An 11,580-nucleotide genomic window follows, 5' to 3' on the forward strand; every position below is an offset into this window, starting at 1 on the left:
CCATTTGTAGCTGTTTCTACTGTAAACTGTCTGGTTGCATCTTTTGTTCTAAATGAAGAAACTGAGGCTCAGAGAGTCTGGCGATTCGTCCACGTTTATAAAACCCATCTCTCTCCACCACGCTTAGTGCCGTCCGTCGTGTTCGTAGCTCAGCCTCTGTTCACTTCTCTTTTGATAAAATCGCACCTGTCTTAGGTCAGACTCCCACAGACACAGACGCTGAGTCAAAGATTCCAGGCCCTCGGGAGAAACCTGCCAGGGAGTGAAAGCAGGGGTGGAGGCCAGGGTGAGGTTTTAGGGGAAGCCCTGCAGCGATAGGGGATCACGCCTCCCCGTCTGTCCCGCCGGAGGCCAGGGAGCCCGGCGTCACTCTTCCCTCCCCAATGGGTCACAGCCAGGGGCTGCCCTGGGAAGGGGCTCAGAGTGCATGGCCCCGGGGAGGTCTGGGAAGGGCACACCTGTCTCAGCCCAGCTCAGTTCGCTGGGGCCTCAGGAGGGGGCCCTTCTACCCCAACGCTCACCCCCAAATGACTGATTTACGGTTGGGCCCACGGTACAATTTCTGCCAGTGGGAGTCGCCTGGGATGTGTCTGGAGAAAGAAGAACAGGATCCGGGTGCGACCCCTCTTTCTGCTAGTGAACGCGCTGCAGGCGGAGGGGCGGCACTGCTGGGTCCTGGGGAGTGTGAACAGCCCACCCGGCAGGACGCCGCCGAGCTGTGCACACGACTCACACCCCCGACGGTGGCTGAGCAGCCCTGTCATTCTGAACCTTCGAGGAACCACGGTGTCGTCGGATCTCTTGCTTGGGCCAAGGTGGTGGCTACAAGAAGGGGCTCCGTCTGGTCTCCGTTTGCTTCTCCCCGATGAATGTGTTTCTTCACCCCTTGTGTTCCCAAGAAGTTGATTTCTCTCCCACTGTCCCTTCTTTCTTTTTTTTTTTTAATTTAATTTTGGTTTTGGCCGCACTGCACGTGCAGCATGCGGGATCTTAGTTCCCCGACCAGGGATGGAACCCGTGGCCCCTGCAGTGGAAGCGCGGAGCCCTAACCACGGGGCCACCAGGGCAGTCCCTCCGCTGTCCTTCTTTCTTAGGTAGGCACCAGCACTTACTCTGGTTTAAGCTCCTCTTTCCGTCTGGAATGCCCTGGAAAACTTCCTCCTACCTTCCAGACCTGCCAGGGTGGCCCCTTCTCCAAGAAGCCTTCCTTCATTCCCCGTGAGGGGGACAACCTGTCCTCCTCAGTCACCCTTCGCACTCGGTGGTACACGCAGGGCATTCGAGGTCCCGGCCGTGTTTCCCACCACTGGCACTTTCACACCACTTGGGCCCAGGGGACCAGGCCCAAGCCGTCTTTTCTCTCCTTCCCACCCCGCCTTGCTGACCAGGTGGCTTCTCACAGAGCAGGCCCCGCATGGGTTGGTTTCCTCTCTCCCACTTTGGGTTTATGCGGCCCTGCCGTGACAAGGGGCAACACCTGGGTTAGGCGATCAGGAGGAATCAGCTGCCTAAGTGCAGCCCGGAGCTTCCGAGGCCTCCAAATAAACAGAGCAGCCGACTGTCTACATTTCCCAGGCTTGCTGTAAGGACAGATGGAAAAGCACATCCAGGGGTCTGTCCCAGGAGCATCCCCACGGGAGGACTGTCTCATTTCCTCTCCAAGCCCCCGCTCGTCACCTCCGAGCACCGGCTCCGACTCAGCTGGCGTTTATCTGCCTGTGAAAAGCCAGGAATTATGAGGAGGCGGCGAGGGCTGTACCTCAGCCACTTAGGCTGCTTCTAACACCGGACACAGCTGTCCCGGCCATGCGTGCGGGCGCGTGGGCCAGAGGTTTAGAGGGGGCCACCGCCCGGAGTAAACCTCGGGCTGCGCTGAGACTTTCACGTTGCCCGTGAACCGGCAGAGCAAGGCGGGGTGACGGCCACAGCTCCCGGGAGGCCCAGCACACGGGAACTCGGGGTGCCCTCTGCGGGGAGCACGTCCGTCCTCAGCCTGCCTCCTGGCCCCGTGGACTCTCAAGCAGTAACGGAGAGCAGGCATAAATCCCCTCCCCCGTACTTGCTATGGAAGAAAAGGGGCCTCCAGGGAGCTCACAGTTTAGACAGAGAAAACTGCATATATGTAGGAAAATAAAGGCGTGGGAAGACTAGCCACCTTCTCTAACTGCTTAAACGGGCTGGGCTTAGCTGAGAGCTTCACATAAAGATGAACAGTCGACCACCAAAGTGATTCCAAAAGGAATTCCTTTATTACCGTGCATCTGTACCTGCTTTCCTCTGAGCCCCACAGGACTGCCTCTTGGCCTTTTAGGGGAGAAGAGAGCGCATCCCGAGAACGGGTGGTCTCATAGTTACGGCGTACAGGTCTCTCACCTCCTTGGTTAAATTTATTCCTAGATATTTTATTCTTTTGATGCAACTGCTGACGAGATTGTTTTCTTCATTTCTCTTTCTCTTAGCTCGTTATTGGCATACAGAAATGCAGCAGATTTTTGTATATTGATTTTGGATCCTGCAACTTTACCGAATTCATTGATGAGTTCTATTTTGGTGGCATCTTTAGGATTTTCTATGTATTATATCTTGTCGTCTGCAAGGAGTGACAGGTTTACTTCTTACTTTCTGAGTTGGATGATTTTTATTTCTTTTCTTGCCTAGTTACTGTAGGTAGGACTCCCAACACTATGTTGTATAAAAGCGGAGAGGGTGGACACCCTTGTCTTGTTCCTGATCTTAGAGGAAATGCTTTCAGCTTTTCACCATTGAATATGATGTTAGCTGTGGGCTTGTCATATACGGCCTTTAATTATGTTGACGTACATTCGCTCTGTATCCACTTTGTTGAAAGTTTTTATCACAAACGTATGTTGAAGGGAAGGAAATTCTTACACAGGCTACAACATGGATGAACCTTAAGGACATTATGCTCAGTGAAAAGCAGGACAAATACTGTCTGATTCCACTTAAGTGAGGTCCCTGGAGTCGTCACATTCATAGAAACAGAAAGTAGAAGTGGGGGGGTAGAAACAAGACAAAGATATCTGCTCTTACCTCTTCTACCCAACATCCCCATGGAAGTCCTAACCATTACAATAAGGAGATAGATAGATAGGGGATGGTAGATAGATAGATAAATGGCTTACAGATTAGAAAGGAAGAAATAAAACTGTCTTCACTCATAGATATCATAATTTACATAGAAAATTCTAATGAATATATTTTAAAAATTACAAAAATTAATATGGATTTAGTAAAGCCACAAGATAAGGACAATATAATCAATTATATTTTTATATTTGAGCACCAATTAGCAAATGAAATTTTTAAAAAATATCATTTACAGTAATATTAAAAATACACAGAGGAGTAGTCAAATTCATAGAAAGTAGAATGGTGGTTGTCAAGGGCTGGGGGCGGAAAGAATGAGGCGTTATTGTGTGTTTAATGGACAGTTTCAGTTTGGGAAGATGAAAGTGTTCTGCGGAGGATGGTAGTGATTGTTGCATTACGATGTGAATGCGTTTAATTCCACTGAACTGTTCACTCAGAAATGGTTCAGATGGTAAGTTTTATGTAAGTTTTACCACAACTAAAACTTAAATCAAGTTTTTGAAATTAGCCAGGGATTTTCTAAACGCCACATTGTTTGGGGGCTGCTTTATGTGGAGTGTTTGATACGACACAAAAACACAATTAGAAAAGAAGATTAATCTTGCTGACGTTTAATTGGGCTCAAGGCAGAAGCCTGGGTCTTTCAGTCTTGTCCAAAGCGTCTTGGTCCTCCTGCCGGCATGATGCCCTAATTGCAAGCAAGGCACTAGGATTCCTTCTAATGCCCAGGCAGCCCTGATGGGAATTTGGTGGGAATGGACAAGTATCTCACGGCACATGTCTGACGCAGGGCCACCGGCTTGTTGGCTGGCATCGCCGACCGGGTCTGAGAGGTGAGGGATTCTTTGCTTTCAGTGCAATCCCCCGAGAAAAGGGACTAGCCCGGCTTGCTCTGTTCCTGGAAGGACCAGGAAAATCTGCTCCCCACAGGTTTTTGGTAGCTGTATTTTCTCTTTGGCTTCTGTCTAGAGGAGCAAAATAAACAGAAACTTGGGGTAAACAAACACAAAAACAGGGCGGGGCAAGTGCTGACCCGGTCACTTGATTCACTGCTCGGCGGGAGACTGTTTGGCGCCAAAACCCTTGTCCTGCACTTTCCTCCCCGGCCCTGAAATCACAAACAACCCTTTGGCCGGGCTTCTAACGAGCTTCTGGTGAGCACAGCCCATGCTTCTGACACAAAAAACACAATTAGACGTGCACAGGTGCCCGTGAAATGCCTGGCTAGGTGCCAGGCACTCGGCTCCCTGAGAACTCCACCCTGGGCTTTCTCAGGAAAAAGCCCAGGCGCCTGGGCCCATGAGGGTGGGGGAAGCTAATAGCAGGGAGAGAACGTCATGTTTTGGTTTCAAGCCCTGGGCCAGGGCCAGACCACCAGGGCAGCGAGAGAGAAAACAGGGTGTGCGTGGATGTTTCAGGACCAAAGAACCGGGTGAAACATGACGGTGGTGGGACACAGGGGCCACTTTGGGAAAGTGACCCACTCTGGGGCCTCGGTCTTGTCACCTGGAACACGAGGATGATGATAGACACCGCCTCTCCCGGCCTGGCGACTGACTGAGATACCGCTGGTAAAGCATTTGGCCCGGTGCCCAGCGTGTAGTTAGGACTCACTCCACACTGGCTGTTATTAAAGGAGCAAGCTTCAGGCGTTTCGGTTCATTTAAGAAGCCATTTTTAGATGTTGACTTGTGATGCCCATGCAGAAGCTGGCCGTGAAAACAGGAAACACTGCCTCTGAGGGCAGCTGGGACCTGAGATCCGTCCCGGGTGGGACCAGCTTGATGTGGAGCGTTTGGTTGCAAACCAGGAGGCAAACTGTGGTCTGTTCACTCCTTCTCATTTTTGTCGGCTTCTTTCCTTGGGTGGCGGAGGAGGGGTTCTTTGGGGGCTGCAGAGGGTATGGTGGGGGTCCTTGGTCCCTGAGAGGCTGTAATAAAGACATGAAATCTGCCGTATTGGCTTGTTTTTGCTGCAAAACCCACTATCTTCTAGTTGTAATGATGGAATGCCACCTCACGTGAACATACGCAAAAGTGAACAAGCAAGCCCGGCGAGAGGAACAGAGATGCATCTTACCAGCTTCAGTCACAGCTGGATCCAGGTGCTCGAGTCTCCTCTCCCTTTCCTCTTCATTCTCTGGTAGCTTCAAGCTACACTGTAAGCCTCGCTCATGATCATGGATTCCACATACCAGACTTCACGGAGGGATTCCCAAGGCCTTGCTCGGTCACCTGCCCTCTCCTTGGACCAATAACTCGGGACAGGGGAATGGGCTCCACAGCTGGCCAGACCTGGGTCCCACGCTCACCCCAGCAGCCAGAGGATGGTGTGGCTGGCAAGCCCACGGGCCCCACATGGGACAGATGCAATTGCAGCAGGCACACGGTCTGCACCCTCGAGATTTGGCAGGGGAGAGTGTGTGTGCACTGAAGGCACGTGCGTGAGCAGCCTTTGTCCCGCCCTTCCCCCACTGTGCTCAGCAGCGCTGCTCTGGCGCTCTCCAAAGGGTCCGCCTGCTTCCTGGCAATCCAAGGTAGAAAAGTTCCTCACTGTTCTTGAATCAACCCATGTGAGTGAGGACTAAGTGCCCCCGAGACAGCTCACGGAACCCTCCAGCCTGCCCGTTGGAACCAATAAGACATGGTAGAAACGACCCCAAGGCCGGACCCTGAAGACATCATGGCTTCTCCCTTGCTCTCCTTGGATCGTTCTCTGGAGAGGCAGCTGGATGGTTGGACACGCAGGCCCTGCCCACAGCCACGTGAGGAGCACCGTGGAGGCGCCCCCACCCCCACACCCGCCAGCTGAGCCCCAGAGGAGGCAGCCCTGGCCGACACCCTGATGGCAACCTCACGAGACCAAGCAGAACCACCAGCTAAGCCTCCTGACTTGCTGACTCATAGACACTGTGGGAGATGATAAAAGTCCATTGTTCTTTCAAGGCACGAAGTCTGGGGGTGTTTGTTACACAGCTGTAGGTAACTGATGCAGGCAGGCATGGCCTCAGACTTCCAGGGACAGAGTCACTTGGAAAGTTTCCTCGGATCATTTTCAAAGCACTTCTCAGTGACTCTATTAGTGATTGTTACAAAACTGAACATTCACAAGTGGAATCACGCTGAGAACACAGGGCGCTCCTACTGTCTCCACACTGAGTTTGCTGATTTAAAAGCCCATGTTCAGGGACTTCCCTGGTGGTGCAGTGGTTGGGAATCCACCTGCCAATGCAGGGGACACGGGTTCAATCCCTTGTCCGGGAAGATCCCACATGCCGTGGAACAACTAAGCCTGTGCGCCAAAACTACTGAGCCTGCACTCTAGAGCCCGCGAGCCACACCTACTGAGCCTGCGTGCCACAACTACTGAAGCCTGCGCCCCTAGAGCCCGTGCTCCCCAACAAGAGAAACCACTGCAGTGAGAAGCCTGCACGCCACAGAGTAGCCCCCACTCGTTGCAACTAGAGAAAGCCCGTGCGCAGCAACAATGAAGACCCAGCACAGCCAAAAAAAACCCAAAACCGTGTTCACCGTTGGCTTTGCCTCCTGAGCAAGATGGGGAAGGAGGTGAGGTTTGGACAGAAAGGATGCCTTCATGTTATCAAGGGCAAGTTTGGCAACCATGGCGACCGCAGAACAGTTGTGAAATCTGCTGGGGATGAGCAGATCCTGAAAGCGACCGAGTTCTCCCAGCAGCCCTTCTGGCTGAAGCAACGCCACTCCTAGGAAGCGAGCTGGGACTTGAGGAAGGCCCTCTGTTGGCAGGAAGTAGATCCCAAGCAGGCTCCCCGACGATGGCTCAGACCCCCGCACCTCCTGCCTGGTCCCCCCCACACCTGGCTCTCCAAGCCTTGTGGTCACCTGCCCAAGCTGCTTTCCCACATGAGCCCCCCTCACCCTCCCAAACACCTGCCACCACCGAGGAGCCCAGGGCCTGCCGAGAGCCGTGTGCGGGCACGTCCCCGATCCTGGTCAAGACGTTCCTGTCCACCATGAGTGCTACCGGGAAACTCTCCAAAGTGCTCTATCTCCCTTGTCTCCCATTGCTGAACCCCAATCTTTGAAAGAGATGCCATACTATTTAGTAGTTGCTCAGCATACCAGCCAGGACCCTGCAAGACAGAAACCCCAGCTCACACAGGCTCTCATGGCCGCTGGCTCAGGGCTCCAGCTGTGTCCTCCAGAATCTGGCCACGAGCAGAGCAGCGCCCAGGCCCGGTGGGTGGGGAAACGCACTCTCCCAGAGAAAACAGAGCTTCAGGGAGACTCATTTGAAAACAGTAGCAGTCCACTTCCATCCCTACACCTTCGTCCCGTCTCTGCTAGCACACCTTATCTGATGGGGAGCTCATCACTTGCAGAAGTAATTCCTTCTGTGGGCTTGTTCTCTCCGTGATTGGCACCCACTGGGCCAGTCCTGCCTAATATCGGGATCACTAATCACCAATCACCGTCCCCTCTCCCCCCGCTTGCCTTTGCCTATAAGTCACCGAAGGATGGGCCGGACACACAGGGCCATTGTCCGGGGAGCTGCCGAGCCCTGAGTCAGGCACTGCTGCCTTTGGGGAAAATCCTGCCATTTCATTTCTCCCGCCTAAAATAGCCACTTCCTTGTTGGGGGAAGCAGGGTGCTGGGGAGCAGGAAAGGGCCTGGGTAAGCCATCCAAAGGTGCCTGGTTTGCAAACATTCCTGGAAAGTCACTGTTGACATCAGCCAGACACCAGGCACTTCCGGGCTGACTATAAACAGAGTGGTGCGGAAGGTCACCGCAGGGGCTGCGAACCACGCATAAGCATCTACTCCACCGAGTGTGACTTTCTCCTAAAGGAATTTGTAGTTGTTTGCAGATAATATTGACGCCCAGCCCTTCCCTTTCATGTCAATTTGAGGGAATAGATGGCCGGACACAGTGGGAGTCAAGTTCAAGGGCGTGCAAGCCTCCTTTAATTAAGCTTCCCTCTCATGGCTGCCTCGAAGCTCAAGGACAGGCAGTGCACAGTTCTGAGGTGCCTCAGGGCCTGGCCGGTCCAGGAGGGACGCGCCTGCTGCTGTCTGGGGTGTTGCCCTTTGCTGAACGAGGGGCTGGAGGCAGCATCACCCAGCTGCGTTCAGCTCACCCTTCTGCCGGCTTCTCGGCCCCAGGCAGGTGGACGGGCACAGGAGCCTCCTTCCTGGGTTCCCTCCACCGCTGTCCCCTGTGCCACCCGCCGGCAAGGACAACGTGCATTGGCCACACGGCCGAGGGCGCTCCTCTTACCCAGCTGCACAATGACAAGGTTTTCTGGGAGGCCCTTCAAATATACAGCCACCTCTTCCCCCAGCGGACTTGCTGTCCCTGTGCTAGACACCTTGCTGCACCCCAGGCTGGTGGGAGGGAGGGGCACCTTGTGTGCCCTCACCTGGGCTGCCCCGCGGGTGGGCGAGGGGGCAGCGGGTGGAGCCGGGGGCTGGTCTCAGTTCCAGACTTCGAGCTCGTCAGAGGGCAGAAGAGGGGGGGGGCAGTGGTGGGAAGAGTGCAGACTTCTCCCGACGGGTCATGGGCTCTATCGGAACTCCTATCCATGACGGGAGAGCCCCTTGGCCTCCAGGATCCCGAGGTGCCTCTGGGGAGGAGCAGGCCCGGGGCTCATTTCTGGCCTTGCTCCTGAGCCTGGGGCTGGGGGCTGCTGGACCAGTTTCTCAGATGTCAGAAGCTGCCTGCACCACCGTTCTGGATGGAGACCGGGCGAGGGAGGGACCTGGCATTTCTCACACTCACCAGAGGCTTGTTTCTAGGGGTGAGCATCACCTGGGAGCTCGTTAGAAATGCAGACAGCCCCACTCCAGACCTACTAGCTGGAGTCTGCATTTTAAATGACTTTAGATGCCCCCCTGGCCCCCATCCTTGCATTTTAACCTTGGAGAAGCAGAAGCAGGGCTAGAGAATCAGGGCCCCAGCTCAGCGGAGGCCAACTCTGAAGGGCCCTTCGGAAGCTGATGTTTTCACCCAAATCTGGAATCCAGAGCTAGGTCAAAGCATACTTTTGCATTCAGAATGCTGAACCAGTCCGGGCTCAACGTAGCAATGCACTTTGAACAAAGGTGTCAGTGGGTCCACCGAGATATGTCCCATCCCAGAGCCTGTGAAGGTGACTTTATTTGGAAACGGGGTCTTTGCAGATGAAATGAAGGATCTCGAGATGAGATCACCATGGATTACCCGTGTGGGTCCTAAATCCAATGACAGTGCCCTGGTAAGAGACAGAAGAGGCAACAAACACACAGGCCGTGATGCGGCCACAGCTACCAGGAGCTTTCAGATGGAGCGCGGCCCTGCGACACCTTGATTTCAGACAGGGAGCAAATCTGTGTCCTTGGAAGCCCCCAGTTTGTGGCCATTTATTATGGCAGCCACAGGAAGCTATGGCCACGTGGGTGCCTTCCCAGACCGGGGAGGAAAAAACGGCCAAAAAGTGATGCAAGAAGAAGCAATAACCTTGCCAGTCCCCAGTTCCAGCAATCTCAGCTTTGTTCCCAGAATTAGCTACGTTCCTCCTCATTTCCTTATTTCTTTTTAATGCTCCGTGAAGCCCCAGTACAGTCCAGACGGCAGGCACTGGTCCTGCGTGGCCGGCGGGTCACCAGACTGTCCGAACCAGCGGGGCGGCTCCTCCTGTATCCAAACACACCGTCTCGTTCGTCCCTGACTCCACCTTGTTCGGAAATTATTTAAGCAGTCATGATACAGCGAACTGAGTCATATTTTAACTGCTTAAGTACCCCTTAAAAGCAGACATTCTTTAACAAGCCCTTTGGCTGAGTCCGCTAAGCCTCGAGCACTGTACTTTGGTTAATTTAAAGCAGGGTGTGCCAGCCCTGGGTCTGGACGGGCAGAAACTCTGAAGGCTCTGGGGCTATTAGATCATTTCATCATTTCCCTTTAAAAAGTTTTCAGAATTCATATATAAAGATGCAGGGCAGTACTTTTCAACCCGACTCAACTTGGAAACATTTGGGGAGCTTGAAAATAACAATGGCAGTGTCTGGGCCTCTCCCCCATCAGTTCATCAGAATCTCTGGGGGCATCTGGCAACCACCTGCCTTGTGGAGTACAGTCACCTCCTGGGGGCTCCACGGAAGCCCCCTTTGTCAATATCCTCTTCGGAAATGCCTTTTCCGCTTCAATAAGCAGAGCTAATTAATTTTATGTTGCCTACAACAAGCACCTGGATCATTGCAGGGTCTAGAGACTATGTTAACCCCCTGAGGCTCAGAGAGGTTCGACCCCTCGCCCAAGGTCACAGAGCTAAGGAGCTGCAGAGCCTGCCCTCTTAGCCACTAGGTCGGGGACACACATTGTCCCCACGCCCTCTCGGTGCAGCCTTTAGCAGTTAACACCAGCTCACGACGCTGGAGCGGCTGGCGGAGAGGGGTTCGTGGTGTCAGCTGGCGCCCGGGCCCCTCTCACACGAGAGGCAGTGTCTGCCATGGCCAGTGGAGAAGGGGGGGCCCAGCCTCAGCCCCACTCACGTGCACGGGCCCCTTTCCGAGCACAGGTGCGCATGTCCGAAGCACACACCTGTTCTGCTCACCATCCAGGAGCCCCGGGCCAGGGCTGGTCCCCCACCGGCCATTGCAGATGGTAGGACGACACATGTGACAGAAGGGGGGCCTGGAAGGTGGTGCTCGCTGCATGAGCCGCCCTGCGACTAATGGGAGTGGAGGCCACTTCCCTGCAGGTGGAGTGGGCAGAGGCCCCCCTGGGGCTGGGCCCGGGGCCCTCCACTGCAGCCCTCTACACACCGCATCTGAATCGGGTTCATTCCTCCAGAAATCGGGGGTCAGGGCCCCAGGGGCCCAGGAGAGGCACAGAGGTGAAAGGTCATGGGATGCTGCACCTGGGGGTGCAGTCTGGACCTCCTTCGTGTCCTTCCGGAGGCCTGCACAACGTGGGGCAGGGGCGCTTACACAGGGCTGCAGTTACAAGGTGTAGTGCCTGCCCAGCAGCTGCGGCAGCATCTGAGGATTTGTACAAACGCACATTTCTGAGCTTCTGCTGGATCAGAAGCTCTGCAGGTGGGGCTCAGCGCTCTGGGCTTTAATAACCTCCAGGTAATTCTGATGCACACTCAAGTTTGAAAGCCACTGGCCTATGCAGCCCTACGAAGTAGGTATTACAATGTGTCCCATTTTATAGCCGAGGAAAAGAAGGTTTGAGCCAGTTGCCCAAAGTTACACAGTTAGTAAGAGGGACTAAATTAGTTAAGATTAAGTTCAGCCGTGACAGAAATAAAACCCCAAAGAACCATAGACTAAACAAAATGGTTTATTTTCCCCTCACGATCCAAGATAGCTGCTGGAGCACCAGCCATTCTGTCCACATTCCAGGACACAAAAAGGAGGAAAGGGAGGAGGGTCACGCCCTATGCCTTTAAAGATCCTCCGAAATTTTTATTTATAACTTCAGCTTACATCCCATTGGCCGCCTCT

The sequence above is a fragment of the Lipotes vexillifer genome, unplaced genomic scaffold (assembly GCF_000442215.2).
Source record: "Lipotes vexillifer unplaced genomic scaffold, Lipotes_vexillifer_v1.1 scaffold533, whole genome shotgun sequence".
NCBI classification, from domain to species: Eukaryota; Metazoa; Chordata; class Mammalia; order Artiodactyla; family Lipotidae; genus Lipotes; species Lipotes vexillifer.